This window comes from Sorex araneus, chromosome 2 (genome assembly GCF_027595985.1).
Source record: "Sorex araneus isolate mSorAra2 chromosome 2, mSorAra2.pri, whole genome shotgun sequence".
Lineage (NCBI taxonomy): Eukaryota > Metazoa > Chordata > Mammalia > Eulipotyphla > Soricidae > Sorex > Sorex araneus.
This window is the reverse complement of record NC_073303.1, coordinates 77,376,270-77,392,553: the sequence shown is the minus strand read 5'-3', so window position 1 is coordinate 77,392,553 and position 16,284 is coordinate 77,376,270. Positions and strand designations below refer to the sequence as shown.

The 16,284-nt window shown below is 38.0% G+C and overlaps 1 protein-coding gene across 4 annotated transcripts in view; it reads right to left on the bottom strand.

The window, feature by feature from the left end:
* NCOA2 (nuclear receptor coactivator 2) overlaps positions 1-16,284 on the bottom strand; it is a 275,814-nt gene that overhangs the window by 174,785 nt on the left and 84,745 nt on the right. For all 4 annotated transcript variants that reach the window (XM_055124990.1, XM_012936071.2, XM_055124991.1 and 1 more), the window contains exon 2: positions 7,292-7,345. The gene's annotated coding sequence lies outside the window, so the exon portion shown is untranslated. The remainder of the gene's footprint in view (positions 1-7,291; positions 7,346-16,284) is intronic.

Genomic DNA, 16,284 nt, shown 5'->3' with positions numbered 1-16,284 from the left:
AAACCTTCTCCAGTGATGTGTTTGTAAATACCCATTAATCATTTATGAAGTAGTAAACAACAGACAACTTACTGCAGGGAAGTAGGTTAAAAATCACAGTTTGCAGGGGCTAGGGACAGTAGTTTAGTGGTAGTGCAAGTACTTAGCCAGTATGAGTTCCTCATTCCCTAAAAACCAAAAAATCGAAATAAAAAAATAACTCGGCCTTTATGATAACACAATAATCTCTAATTTCCTATAGTTATTCTGAATCTGAAGTTATAATCAAAGTCTCACTGGAAGCATCTATATATTAATGCTGAAGGAAGGAGAGAGAGGAAGGGAAAATGAAGGGAAGACAGGAGGGTAGAGAAGGGTGTCGAAAGGGAAGGGCATCTGCTTCTATGTATGAATTAACTATACGAAAAACTTCATAAACAAGTGCCTACTTTATACCTTACACATAAATGTTCAAAACTGGAGAATGAAAGAATTTGATCTTCAAAAATAAACTATAAGATGTTTAACAAAACCACCCGTTTTTATTTGCTACTTTTTTTTCCCTTCCCATGGGAGATTAATGAAATTTTTTTTTTGTTTTCTATTTTTTTGTTTTGTTTTTATTTTTATTTTAAATTTATTTTATTCTTTAAGTAGTGAATCACCATGAGGGTACAGATACAGATTTGCTACTTTGTTTTAAGGGGATTCTGGCAATGTCTGTTGATTCAGATTCAATACCTGCCTAAAAAATAAAAGACCTGGCTATTCTCAAAAGGAAGTGAATGACATCACTAAAAATCTTACAAACTAAATAATAATAATAATGCTATAAAAATCTTAGTAACTAATCAAAATGATAAATGCCATGTATTTCTGATTACTATAATAGCACATGTGAAATCTTGCTTATCATTGATTTTTCTCTCTCAAGGTAACTCTATTAGCAAATAATTCAAAGAAATTAAAAGTCTGGATTGAAATCTAAAGACCAAGAGCAAACCAACTTTGATTTTTTTTTTTAAAGCCAGACATTTTCCATTAACAATATGCAGCCACTTTGCACTCCCAGGCACCTTTTCCAACGTATGGAAGAGCAGAGCTGGGAATCGGAGCACACGCGAACATTCTCACACTCTCCTCCAGTGGAAGCTCATTCAAAAAACCTAAAAAATTATACAGGATGGCAACACTTTTTAATTATTCCCACATATTCTTATAAATCTAATTTAAATGTTTTTTAAACAGCTCACTTATTTATAATTCTAAACTTCACTGGCCCAGAATTTGGATTAACCTGAAAAGTGGGGTTTGCACACATACTGTTGACTGTTGTTCAATAATGGCATCACTACAGTGATACTCGTGATCACGGCACACTACTACAGTGGCATCGCCCTGCCTGTCTCAGCCTGCACAGCAGTGCCATCAGCACTGTCTCACTCTCACAAAAGCATGGCATGCCTTCCCTCACAAGGCATGTGACTTTCCAGGAACACACCCTGTTCGCTCCTGGAAACATTCGCTGAAGAGACCTCGAGCTGCGGCTGTCCCTGGGTTGCCCTGACCTTTCCTCAAATGGACTATCTGAAACAGACGCTTCAGAAATTAACGCCAAGGTTTTTTTTCTTTAAAAGAAAAAATTTAAAAAAAACCTCGGGGATGGAGGGATAGTACAACACGTAAGGTCCTTGCCCTGCACATGGCTGACCTGGGTTCTAACCCTGGCACCTCATGTAGTCCCCACCAGGAAGGAGCAATGAGCATAGCCAAATGAGGTCCAAAAACAAATGGTAAATGAAAAATTCAGAAACCTAAAAGGGTGAACAAGGAAATATGGGGTTCAACTTACACTGCTTTTTTGAAATAATTTTTTGCAATAATTCTCGAAGTAGTTCATCAATAGTCTTCGGATTTCCCATCAACAATCGCCACCTAACACAGGCCGTGCATTACAAATATTTCTGAAAGGAAGGCAACTCAAGAGAAAAGAAGCTTGATGTGAAGGCAAAAGAAAGACAAAAAGAACTGCTGATGCTGAAGGAAATTTGTTCTATGGGAAAGGGCACTCGGCATATCTGCTCACCAGTATGCATGCACGTAAGAGGCAAGGCAGCCTGGAGACAGCTCAGAGGGGTGGCAAAGTGGCTTGCATGTGAGAGGCCCAAAGTTCATCCCCAGCACAACCAGGTGTAATCTTGGTGGCTCCCAGCACCACTGGCAAGCCCCCCTGCTCCCCCAAGATTTTAAAAGCTGTAAGGAAAATGGAAAAAATGAGGAGAAGAATGTTTATAAAGCTCACCCAAGTGACAAAGTGATGGCTGTCAGTACGCACCATGGAGTTCACTCCCAGTCAGCCTATTCTGTCCTGAGTTCAACAGTCCATTCCTCTACTAAAAGCAAATTCTACCCAGGGGCACCAAGATTAGAAATCCAGTTTGAATAGCCAAACTATGGAGGGCATTTTGTTAACTGTCAGCACATCTGCTTTGGAAATCAGCGTCTAAGGCAAGTACTGGCTACTGAAACAGATGCCACAAAAGCAGTGATACGATCAAAGAGCAGTCTTTGCCTACAGCAAAAGAGATACAGTCAAATATTCTAAATTTTTGTTCAGACTGATACTGATTTTCAGTGGGCAATTTCCGAGGCCTCAGCTCTGTAGTCCAAAATGCCTGTCTTTGTGGAAATTTGGTGTCTTTCAGTCAAATCGATAGCTAATCTAACCTTTTACTTATGAACAAAGAAGAAATTCAAAATTCAGGAAACAGTCATTTGAAAAGTACTTTTAACCATTTCATATTCAGTAACAAAAATAATGTCTTTTATGTCTTGATATAGCACAGCGGGTAGGGCGTTTGCCTTGCATGTGGTGGACCCGGGTTTGATTCCTCCATCCCTCTCGGAGAACCCAGCAAGCTACTTAAGAGTATTTTGCCCACAGGGCAGAGCCTGGTAAACTACCTGTGGCATATTAAATATGCCAAAAACAGTAACTAGTCTCACAATGGAGATGCTACTGGTGCCCGCTCGAGCAAATCGATGAACAATAGGATGACAGTGATACAGTGATTTATAATTCAGTATATAGTAACCAAATATATTACTATTAAAAGAAGTCATCATGCTTTATTGCATGTTGGAGAGTTTCTGTCTATGTATTAAAAAGTTGGACTCTACCTTTGACTATTATTTCATCTAACTTTCCCCAGCGTACCTGTCTGTTCCAAATCTTCCAACATTGAGAAAATAAACATATAAATTCCACATAAATATACAAATCCACAGGGAGTCCAGCTTTCCATTGTAAGAGAAAACTTACATTTCAAGACTGAAGTGTCAAACAGATTTATCGAATTATGCTCCTGTGTGACTAACAATGGCAAGAAACTTAACTGGCTAACTTTTTAATGCTTAAAAGGTGAGACTAAAATGGAAATACTGATCTAACTATAGATTACGCAGCACAGATTTGACTGTTAAATACATTTTGTCTGCTTAAATAAAAATGCAGAATTCACTTTCCATATACTGAAATCTGGCATTTGCATTTACACTCACTAAGTAAAAAACCTTTTAGAAAGTGTGAAGAAATAGAATTGATCATGTTTTCAAATAAAATTTTAAAGTAAATTCAGTAAAGTAATCTTTAAGAACACTTTTTTTCTATAAGAACATTTTGTCCAGAATATTAAACATGTAAGACCTGAAATATTTTTGTATCATTCTTAGTTCTACTTAGCTCTGAATACAAATAAGGAAGCTTAGGTTCTAGTTGAACAAAGTCCATTCTATCACAAAGCTGTGCCACTCCATTATGAAATCATTTTTTAAAAGTTTCCAAGATATAAATTACACCTTCTAAGATAAAGCTTCTAATTAATTCTATTTCACTGTATTTCATATAACATGTTCTCTGTAGAAAAGTGATTCATTCAAAAAACACATGCTACTTGTAACCTAAAATATCTAATAGAGCAAGGGGAAAAGAACTCCAATTCATTGTATATCAAGATTATAATGGAAGAAAAAAAATCCAAATGGCTTTCCCTCACAAGCCTGTATTCCAAAAAGAAAATATGAAAGAAATGTGCCAGAGTGGAACTTGAAATTATTTGGACATATAATTATTATATGTAGCAAAAGAATTGATACATATTGGTTTGGAATAAAGGCTGAAAGTTAATCCCTCCTCATGAAATATAAGAGAAAAATCATTACTGACTTTTGAACTAATTTGAGACTGCTTAAATATAAACACCATTTTCACATTATTCTTATTGTCAGAAATATTCTTGTTTAAAGAACTAAGTTGGCAGAAAGTGGAATTCAGTGGTTAAGAGCAAGGTCCTTGGGGTGGCAAACAGCCAGTTAGTTGATATGACCTTGAAAAAGTTACTTAACCTCTCTGAGATGTAATTTCCTTATCTGTTATTCTGAAGATAACTGGAAAGCACTTACATAATGCTTGGCACATAATGAGAGAGCAATAAATAATAGCTGTTGTTTTATTAGTATTATCAAAGGAATTTCTGCAAATTGAACTTATAAGTTAAGCATAAATTAGAAATGGCCATACAATTGGTGAAATTTCTTTAAAATTAATTTTAAATAATTAAGTCTAATTATAAAAGGGCCAGACTTAATTCTTTCTAAAAGCAAAAGACCATGATGACAAGAGAAACTGAAGTCTGAAATAGATAAAATCAATAAAAAAAAAACAAAACTGGTAGGAGATAAAGAAATAAAAATCCAATAATAGCAAGGCATATCCTGAAATACCTAAAACTGTCAAGAACACAAAAAAATCCTTAGGTTTATGATAATAAATTCGAACAATATACAAGGGCAGGAAAATGACCAAAATGATCAGTGACTGGCCTTTTTGGGTCACACCTGGCAATGCTCAGGGCTTTCTCCTGGCTCTGCACTCAGAAATCAATACTGGCAGTGCTCAGGGGACCATATGGGATGCTGGGAATTGAACCCGGGTCGGCTGTGTGCAAGGCAAACACCCTACCCGCTGTGCTATAGCTCCAGCCCCAACAATAAATATTTTTTTTAACTTACTTATTACTTCAAAGATTAATACTGGAAAACTTTCAAATTCACTTTATTCTCTTAAATATATCACTATTTATATACCACTAAATATATCACACAATATATTCTCTATAAATACAAAACGTACTCAGTACAGTAGCATGGTTCAGTTAGGTAAGAAGAAACCACACGCTTTAGGACTTTGGGACTTGCTCATAAGAACCCTCTGGGATAGCGACAAAACAGAGACAGCTCCAGAACCATCATCTTCCAAATGTCCCATTCATTTGGGACATTAAGCAGATTTTAATTCTCAGATCATTTAAGAGTTACATTTTAAGTACAGGACAAAAACTCATTTATAGAAACTCTACATGTAAGGGCTGGAAGATAGTATAGTAGTTAGGGCACAAGTCTAGCATACCCCTGACCTGGGTTTGATACCTGGCCCCACATGTCTCCTGAGCATCACCAGAGGCGCCCGGCATCACAAGATGTGGCCCTGATGGTCCCAGCACTCTAGGACCCGAGCAGCAATGTTTTCCTGGACCTTGGCACGAACTGCAGGCGTGGTCGGCTGGCTACCACTAGGAGGAAGTGGTACTCAGAGCACCAGATGGGAGATCCCCTTCTCAAAGAAAATCCTGTATTTATAAGCTTATTTATAAATTAGTATAAGAAACTACGTCTAGTTATTATCTACACGGAGTTCAGTGAATCTGCATATAAGTCAATCTTTAACACTTACTACCTGATCATTGCTCTAATTAATAGTCTTTTTTATACATGAGGTACTATTCTATAGGTAGGGGCCTTGGTTTTCTTGATTGTTGCTTGCTTGATTTCGGGTTGGTGCTAGAGTGGCGGCTGCAGCACAGCGCCTCCAAAGAAGCTTTTGGAGGTTCGGTACCCACTCACCACGACACGCAGCTGGCCAGCTGCTCACTGCTGGAGTCGATGAAGGATGCGGTGCTGTTTAAGCCCTGCTCTGTCAGACGCCCCAGGGCCACACTGTCAGTGCTTGGAGGGCTGTACTGGTGTGGCACCTGGGGGGCCTTATGGTGCTGGACAGTGAACCTGCTTCTGGGGCCACTCCTGGCTCAGCTTGGTGGCTATGCCCAGATCTGTACTCAAGGGACTACATGGTACCAGGGATAGGACCCAGTCTTCCTGCATGCAGTGCGTGCACTCAGCCCCTTGAGCTATCTCTCTGGCCCTAGAATACTTTTTTTTTTTTTAATGTTCTGTGGTAACAGAGTTTACAGTCTTATAGAGGAGACTATATATTAATAAATAAATAAGCACGTATTACATGCTAATAAGTATTATGAAAAAAACAAACCAGATTTGTGTGATGAGGAATGAGAAGCTATTTCAGACTGTCTGGAAAAGAAAAGCCTACTCATGGCATTCAAAATATTTACCCTCGTATACTAATAATATGTAGTAGAGGACTACTATCTAAAGCCAGGGAAAACAGGGCCTAGAAGGACTGGTCAATGGTTGGAATCTACCACAAGTGTGTGTGGGACAGAGGGTAGGTAAGATACAGGAGAGACCGGTATGACAATAATAGCTGGAAACGATGACGCTGGACAAGAACTAAGTGTTAAAAGTAGGTAAAGGACATATATGACAACCTTTCAGTATCTGCATTGCAAACCACAAAGCCCAAAAGGGAGGGGGGGAGGAGTGTGTGTGTGTGTGTGTGTGTGTGTGTGTGTGTGTGTGTGTGTGTGTGTGTGTGTGTGAGAGAGAGAGAGAGAGAGAGAGAGAGAGAGAGAGAGAGAGAGAGAGAGAGAGAATTGGGGACATGGGTGCTGGGAAATGTACACTGGTGGAGGGATGGGTGTTGGAACACTGTATGACTGAAACCTAATCATGAACAGCTTTGTAAAGGTCTATCTCCCAGTGACTCAAAAATCTACCTCCAAATAACTGATTTTTTTTCTGCCAAAATCTGTAATTCTTACTTTCTGTACACCAAAATAAACATAAATATTTGCCAGGCTATGAAATCATAATTCACTTCATAGGATGGCTATATGCACATTATTCCTTATATATACAAGAAGACATATATGATTATTTCACTCCCAACACATTCATAGATTACTTTCACAAGGAACATATATACTATACAATTCATTTATTACAACTATACAATTCCTTTATTACATACTTCTTTACTAAAGTATAGAAAGAAAAATTTTAAAACATTTAATGTTACTTAAAACACTTCATCAAAAAGATTTCAAATTTACCTTACCTGTGCCTGTACACAGTGCAGATCTATCAATTTGTTTCCAAATCCAAGAGAAATCTGCAACATAAAAAAAATTATTTTTAAATGCAGGGTTCTATTAGATTTATTAAAGTAGAATTTTCACATCCAGTACAGAATACTCAGTAACATCTGTTAAAATTGCATTATAAATCATGTAGACTGACTGAATTATAGTTGTTTGTACAAGATAATATAAAATATGTGAATTTCATTTGAACCATGGATATCACTGTGAATTATGAGGCATCTACAAAAATGATTTGCTATCATTAATACAATATTTTACTGTAGCTACTTATCTAATCTCCAGCACGAAAAGCAAAATGTAGAGAAAACGCAACCCCTTATTTCCAAATTGTAATCCTAGGATGAGCCCAGTGCTTAGCACACAGTACTAACTGTACAATAAATATTTGCTCAATTACTAATTTTCACATATTAGTTTTAATTTGTTGTGATTAACGTTTATATAATGGGTTCAACCAAAAGCTTGCAATCACTGAAATAAAAATCTATGTGATAATTGTTCAAGAAAAAAGTTGAGAAATTTAACTTGTCTAAAGAATAATCCTAATAGAAATAAAAATAAGGCCAAAATGAAAATATTTTTGTTGTTAGTTGTCAGGGCCAGGACAATTCCAGGAGATTCTCAGAGGCCACGCCGTAATGGGGACCAAATCAACACTCACAGCCTTGGTGGCACCCATATCCTCAGCCTTACAGTTGCCAATCTTAATCTGCAAGCGCCAGTGTGTACAAGAAAGAAATAACACATTTTCAACAAGTGAGGGTTAACTTGCCAAATTTCCTCAGGACTTATATCTTTGAGAACAAAGGATTGCATTATGAGACACAAGAGTTCACTCTGATCCACAAAAGAATTACTTCCACTGCACCAAAGAAGTTTGTTTATAAGATGCAGAGAGAGGAACAAAACGGGAAGAAATTTGTGCTCATATTTTATGTGTATGAGTATCTACTGATTTTGTGCAATTAATATGCCTAAGAAAAGCTATTTCATTGCTGCTAGTAATAATAAGTAATAAGTAATAAATATTTGTAACTAGTAGTGTTTTCAAACCTTTAACTACTAGTTATTATCAGCTTAAAGGAATGTTTTGGGAACTAACCTGCTAGATTTTTTTTTTTTTGGAAGGTATCAATCAGTCATAATTAAATTTTTGCACACATCTAAAGTAGCATTATCTCTCCCTTTATTCTTATCAAACTGTACTATTTTTATTTACTTTTTATTTATTTATTTTTGTCTTTAGAACAATAAATAGAATCAATTAGGGGGGAAAGTTAACATTAACATCAAATTACCACTTTTTAGGGCACTAAAGCCATCTGATCTCATAATCCAAAAAGGTCTAAAGAGGCACCAGCAGGTCAACCTGTACCTGTGGGGTGAGTGCATCAGCAGCCTGATGGTGCCTTCAAGACTTCCAGATACCCCAAAATTGCTGCTGTGTTTTTGGCCAAACCCCAACAACTTAGGGCCAAGCTTACAAAGAAATTAAACGGCCAAAAGTTAGGTATGTGGGAGCCACACCCACAAACCACCTCTGCCTCAGCTACATAAGCTCATTTATTGGCCTTATTTCAGAGACCCGTAAATCTCTAAAAAGATCAAGTGAAGCAGTTAGGGCCTGTAGTGCGGAGGTAAGTGGGAACCTGTGACTGAGATCTCCAAGCCCGCTTAGATCAGGACTGAGCCACCTACCCCTAGATCCCCAGTATTCCAGTGGCTCTGCAGTCATACCCATAAATTGCCCCCGGCGGCATGTAATCTCATCAACAGCCAAGACCCAGAGACTATAAATTAAAGATCCCCAAAGAGAATGACACAGAACTTCCTGACATTATATTCTATCCATAACAAGCAATACAAAACAAATCATCCAGCATTGTCTTTTCGACGGGTTTGGGCGGTGGTGAGACTGGTGTTGAAATATCGAATGTAACCAAAGAAGAAAAGAGTATGGGGGAAACTGCCACACAGGCAGGGGAAGGGTTGGAACGAGCGTGGGGAGGGGGAAGAATACTGGGGATTTTGGTGGTGGAAATGCGCACTGGTGAAGGGACGAGTGTTTGATGATTGCATAACAGAAGCTCAAACATGAAAGCTTTGCAACTGTATCTCACGGTGAATCAAAACAAAAAGGGGGGGGGTGGGGAGAAGAATAATAAAATAAAAATTAACATTCAGAATTTTTAAAAAAAGAAAAATTACACTTTGACTTTCACTAGTACCTGATCACTCTGAACAATCATAACAAAATGCAGCTAGGTCATTCATGAAAAACATATGAAAATTTGTACGTAAATAAGAACTCATCACAGTTAAGTAAAATAAATGGATTTTCCTCAAATTGCAGTCAGTGAGCGTGTACAATAAACAGAAGGCATCAATTCTTTCCAGCACTGCTGGGCTAAATGTTATTCATTATGCTGGACTTCTACTCAAGTCCATTAAAATTCTATACCAACAGCTAATTAGCTCATGAACATCTCAATACAATAATCAATTATGAGCTAAAACGTGTGATAAAAGAAGAAATGACATTAAACTATTGCACTGCTACATTTTTATTAATATACTAGCATAACACAAAGCAAAAGTGCCAATGCATCCTCATTAAAGAAAGATAAGGGGCATGAAGATGTGAGTAATTTCCAGACTACAACTTGATATCTAGGTAGAACATTTTAAACAAGAGGAATTAATAAGTTAATGAATGTACTTATAAATGTAGAAACAATATACCTCTTAAGACATTAGAGAAATAATATCTGTTTAAATCAATAAAACTAATAATAAGCATCCAACTCTTCTGTCAGTTCTGATAGTTTTCACAAACTCCTTGAGAGTCCATTTGAAGGGGGTGGGGGGGGGAGAACACTGCCTGTCCTACAGGGTGGCAGAAAGAAAGACAGGAAGAAAACTAAGAGCTAATAAGAGAAGAACAGGGACGCAATTCGTATTTTTCTCTCTCTCCTGACATGAATATTCCCTCTGGATGGACTGAGACGATAAACTTCCTCTCCATAAAGCAGTAGGTCACTATCAGAGAGTGCTGGAGCCGGGGTGAGAGCCTGGATTAAGTAACATCAGGCAGACCAAGGCTCCAAAATCTGGCTTCCCAGTAAAAGCTGCTACGAATACTATTTTTATCACTAGCAGCAATGTAAGTTTAGAAAATGGTACTGTGAAATCAACTAGAAAATGAAGATAACAATGTCCTCTTTACTGCACCTTGGAAGTATTTAGTGAGATAATTACATAAAGTGCCTGGCATTCAGTAGGCATTAGAGTTATGATCCTGCTAATATCACCTCTTACAAGCTACTAACTATGACAGGTGACTCAATGAAGAGATGAAAAACAGGAGCTTTAGTTCTACCCTACCCCAAGTGATTTTTCCCGGTAATATCCTAATTGTTCTATCTGCCTATAACCTTCCAGAGATACGCACAAACATGGAGGTTATAGGAAACGTTTTCAGACAGGCTTACCTCAAAACTACATCAAAAGCTGAAAGACATAAACTAATTTCAAAACTAAATTTAAAAAGTTACAGTAATAAAATAATGGAGTATCCATATATAGGCAAACAAGGGAAGAGAAAATCTGAAAACAAACCTACACTTTTATATAAATTTATATTCAACAAAAGTGGAAAGTTTATTAAATAAGAAATGGACAATCTTGTCAACAACAGCGTTCAAAACTGGTTAAACATTTGTAGCAAAAAAAAAAACAAAAAAGAACTTCAAGTGTTACCTAGTGCCATGTACAAAAACTAATTCCAATTGGATAGGGTTAGTTGAAAGAAAGAACTGAAACGATGCAACTTCAAAAGAAAATGTGTAAGAAAAACTACTGAACCCCTGGGTTACACAAAAACAAGCAGATATGATACCAAATACATTTTTAAAAACACAGAAAAAGACTGTACTCTTTTTTATACAACACAAAAAAAAGACCATAAAGGAAAGAACTAATAAAACTGAATTCCTTTAAAATTAAAACTACTGGGACCAGTGATACAGCTTAGGGTATGGGGCTTGCCTTGCGTGTATATTGCTCTGGGTTTGACACCCAGCATCTCTAGCCCTGAAAAATCTTTTGCTCCTCAAAAAATAATTTTTAAATGTAAACACAAGCCACAGATTGGGAAATATGCAAAATAATTATCTGATAATGAGATGATCTGTTAAATGAGATACATTACATAAAGAGATACAATGAGGAAAAGACTGGACACCATTAGAAAAATTAAAATCAAAACCAAAATGAAATATCCTAGACTTCCGGTAGAATATCTAGTAGTGACAAGGGCATGGAGAAACTATAGGGTATAAAGAAAGTCATTTTAGACAACGATTTGGATGTTTCTCATCATATAGGTGAACAATTTGAAATCAAGTTGTGTTTCCATTTCCCTTGAATACAGATGATCAGAGTTATACCTGAATGCTTTAAGCAGCTATATTCAAAAGAGCCCAAAACATGTAAACAATTCAAATACAATATCTCCCAATATCAACTGGGAGAATGGATTTATTCTTTAAAGAATATGGTAGGGGCTAGAGTGATAGCACAGCAGGTAGGACATTTGCCTTGCACTCAGCAGACCCAGGTTCAATTCCCAGCATCCCATATGTTGCCCTGAGCACCGCCAGGAGTAATTCCTGAGTGCAGAGCCAGGAGTAACCCCTGTGCATCTCCAGGTGTGACCCAAAAAGCAAAAAAAAAAAGAATATGGTACACTTCTGCAATGAAATAACACTCAACAATAAAAAGGAATGAGTTGCTGATGTGTACAATATGGATAAACTTCAAAATATGTGTGCTAAGTGAGAGACAATTCAGACGCAAGGACAATACACTATATAGAATCTTGCATTTGAAATAGCAAAAAAAGTGAAACAATGGGGACAAAACAACAAAATGGCCAGTGAATGGAAGTGGGCACGGACTGAAAATGGGCATGAAAAAAACTTTGAGAGCTGACAAAACTATTCCAAAACTAAATTGTCGTGATGCTAATGAAGACATACCTAATACACAAATCTATACGTTTACTGAACTCATGCTATAGTACATATAAGATGGGTACATTTCAGTAAGCAATTATAACTTCAATTTATAAGTGCAAAAATTATACTATCGGTGCTACTGCTGGATCTGCACTCAGGGATCTCTCCTGGTGGGGTTGGGGGACCATATGTAGTGGCAGTGATCGAAACTGGGTTGGCTGTGTACAAGACAAGAACCCTACCAGCTGTATTATGGAGCTGAAGCGATAGCACAGCGGGTAGGGTGATTGCCTTGCACGAGGCTAACCTGGGTTCGATTCCCAGCATCCCATATGATCCCCCGAGCACCGCCAGGAGTGATTCCTGAGTGCATGAGCCAGGAGTAACCCCTGTGCATCACCGGGTATGACCAAAAAGAAAAAAATTTTTTTTTCTCTTCAAGTTTGCACCAAAGGCATCATTGTACAAAAATGAAAATATAATCCTAACCAGAGCAACAACTAATTTGATTTTTTTACAGAGAGCATAAGGCACATGCTGCTGGAAAAAATATATACCCCACAGGGGAGCCCTACAACTACTGTAATTCTGACTCCAACATAGGTTCTACTACAGGTCTTGTTCTGACCAGTAACATCCCAGCCATCAAGCCAGTTAAACCGGTTGGTTAGAAATGATGAGGAAATATAGGGAAAGAGAGAAAAAGTTAGACATATCATTAAAGTTTCTTTTCAGCAGTGCCATTAGAACTCATCTGAATATACACCCACCACAAGCACAGGTGCATAATTCAAGATTATTGCAAGAATTTGTTCTACTTTCTGCTTAAAAGACAAAAAATTTCCACACAGCTAATATAAAACACATCTTTATGAGGCTAGGGAGATGGTTCAAAGGCCTGGAGGAAAATTCTGGCAGACATAAGGCCCCAAGTTTGACCTCTAGCAACAAGCCCTGTGCACTGCGGGGGTGAGCCTGTGGCCCCCAGCATCGCTGAGCTTCCTCTCAGACCCATCAAGCCTTCACAGCCAGGCCAAATGCTGCCAAAAGTAGCCCGAGGGCCTCTTAGACAAAACTGGGGAGGTACACCCCGTCCCAAGGAAAACAAAATATACCTCTCATTCCGAATGTTCCAAATCCTAAAACCTTAGTTTTCTAAGACTTAAACTCTGAAAACCATTTCAAATTACTGAATAGAGCACGGGATTTTTATTTGATATGCTACATATATATAAGTGTACTATATATACAGCTTTTGTATATAGTTTAATAAAATACAATATCAAAGTTCCAACATCAATGTGCTGTATAAGTTTTAATACAAAGAATGTGTACCAGATATCTACCAGTTAAAATTCTGTAATTATTAGGGTGACAGTGTTAAAAATAAACTGTTAGACCACAGCAGAATAATGTACAAATTAACTGATTTACTTCTATATATATATACTCCAAGCGCATGTTTTCTTTCTTTGATTAAAGGGCTCTGACACTGAGCAGACAGTGACTTGTAAGTCTAACAAGTAATTCTCATTTTCCAAAGTTGGTTTTTTAAAAGAGAGTCAGCAATATCATGTCAAGAGCTCCTAAAAATGACATTTAGCCCTCATAACTTATGTAGAACTATTAATTAGCTAAGCTTGTAATTATTCTTTCCAACTATTCATTTTATTACACATATAACTTAATTCACTTTCAGAACTCTTTAATTTCCTAAAATTGGTGCTTTAAAGCAATCGATTTTCAGATGTTTTTTATTTAATTTAACAAAACAATCAAAAAGTACAATTAATCATCACTGTCACTGTCATCCCGTTGTTCATCGATTTGCTTGAGTGGGCGCCAGTATGGAGATATTATGAATGGAGATGTTACAATTAACCATAAGTTAAACAAGAGATTTATATAATTTAAGTTTTCCATCTTTACTAATTGTATTAAACATTCCTAAGCCATAATCGAAACAGATATGCAGAAAATATAAGGTCATAAGCTAAAGACAGGTACACAAACACAATTGATAGACACGCTGTAGTTGGAAAATAAAACCGAATTCACTGCTATCATATGATCATGCGTCTTAATTTTGTCTCTCACCAATCCCAATAAGAATCAACACAAGAAAAAAGAGAAAAAAATAAAAAACAAAAAAAAGAAAAACAAAGAAGAAGAATCAATACAAGAAAGCAACCACTATAAAATATTAACTCTCCAAAGAATAAATATTATCCTTGTCCAAAAGATAAGTGCAGAAGAAAAAGTAATTTCACATATGGAACTGAATGTATTGGGTTCAAATTCAAGAGGTACCAAACTTGGAGTTACTAACCAGAAAACAGCACTTTATTCCATTTAAATGGTTAAAAAGATACCAAGCTGTTGTTTCAAGAGATGGGGTCTTGGGCTGGAGTGATAGCACAGCAGGTAGGGCATTTGCCTTGCACGCGGCCGACCTGGGTTTGAATCCCAGCATCCCATATGGTCCCCTGAGCACCGCCAGGGGTGATTCCTGAGTGCATGAGCCAGGAGTGACCCCTGTGCATCACCGGGTGTGACCCAAAAAGCAAAAAAAAAAAAAAAAAAAGAGACGGGGTCTGGAATTGAGCCCTAAGAAATCCCTCATGATTTCAAACAGTTATATAGTAATTCTTTTCTTAAATTCAGAAACTAAACGTGATGTAGAAATTAACCAGTATACAGTAGAAGGAAGACATCAGCAGACAAGCATAGTAGAAGCTGAGGGGAGACAGATCCAGAGAGCAGCCACCGCCCAACGCTACTTGTTGCAGCAAGCAGAAACTGCTGATGACCTTCCTGAGAACAGTTCATCTGGAATGATAGACACATAAATCAGAACAGAGAGAGCTGAAGCGCTGACAAGTAAATAGAAAATAAGGATTTGTACACAGCAGGTACAAATGATCACTATCATTATTACCTTAAGCTAAAATGTACTTTCCCCTTAGACTAGGAGTCTCCTGAAGGCCAAAGAAAGGTTTCACTCTCCCTGGACTGAGAAAACGTGTTGCTAAACTAGAGACTTTTAACCAAACCTGCAGCAGTGCTGGGGATTTAAGTAGGGAGCTCAAATAACCTCACCCCCCCACCCCGACACAGTAATAATGTACAAGAGATTTACATGGGAAAAAGAAAAGACAAAGTTATGGGCAGAAATGAAGCTTTGGGCAGGGGGCCCTGGGGGCAGTGGACTGGGCTGCACTCAGTGCTGGGGACCCTCTGCAGTTCCAGGGACTGAACTGGGGTTGGCGATACGTAAGGCCAGAGCACCTTAATCCCGTACCCTGTCTCCAGCCCCAGAAAGGAATCTCTCGCAGAGACAAGAAGAGGAGGAATAACTCCCCACCAAGATGGAGGATGCCAAGCTGACAACTAATCAGTCCCTGCGAAATAAAAAGTAGCAACACATCACATAAGCAGTATTTTTAATACCAGCGTGTCCCAATAGCAAACCCTTTACTCTTTAAGAAAACGCTAACACTGCTCCCAGCTCAGTGACGCTTGCCTCTTGCGGATACCACTGAGCACATTCCAGAATGGGAGGCGGACCCCTCCCTCCCAGGGGGGTACCGCAACCTCCACATGTGATGGTGCCCTTATTAAGGACCCCCACGGCAATGCCTCGAGTGCAAGGGTCAGATCTGCTCAGCAAATTCCATGCTGCTGACAGTTTTTCCTTTGTCATTCCGTGAGGACAGGCAGAGAAGACAGAGAGCAACCTCCAGCTTAATCCCTCAGTATCATCCGGGGGTAACTACAGAGACTCACCCCCAGCACAGCTAGAACACTAGAAAACTGAAGGAAAAACACGTCAAAGCCCAAGATCAAGGAGCGGGAACAATTATCACTGAAGACATGCTCAACACCAGACAAATCCTGACAGTGCTTTTAGTGACACTGTGATGAGGATA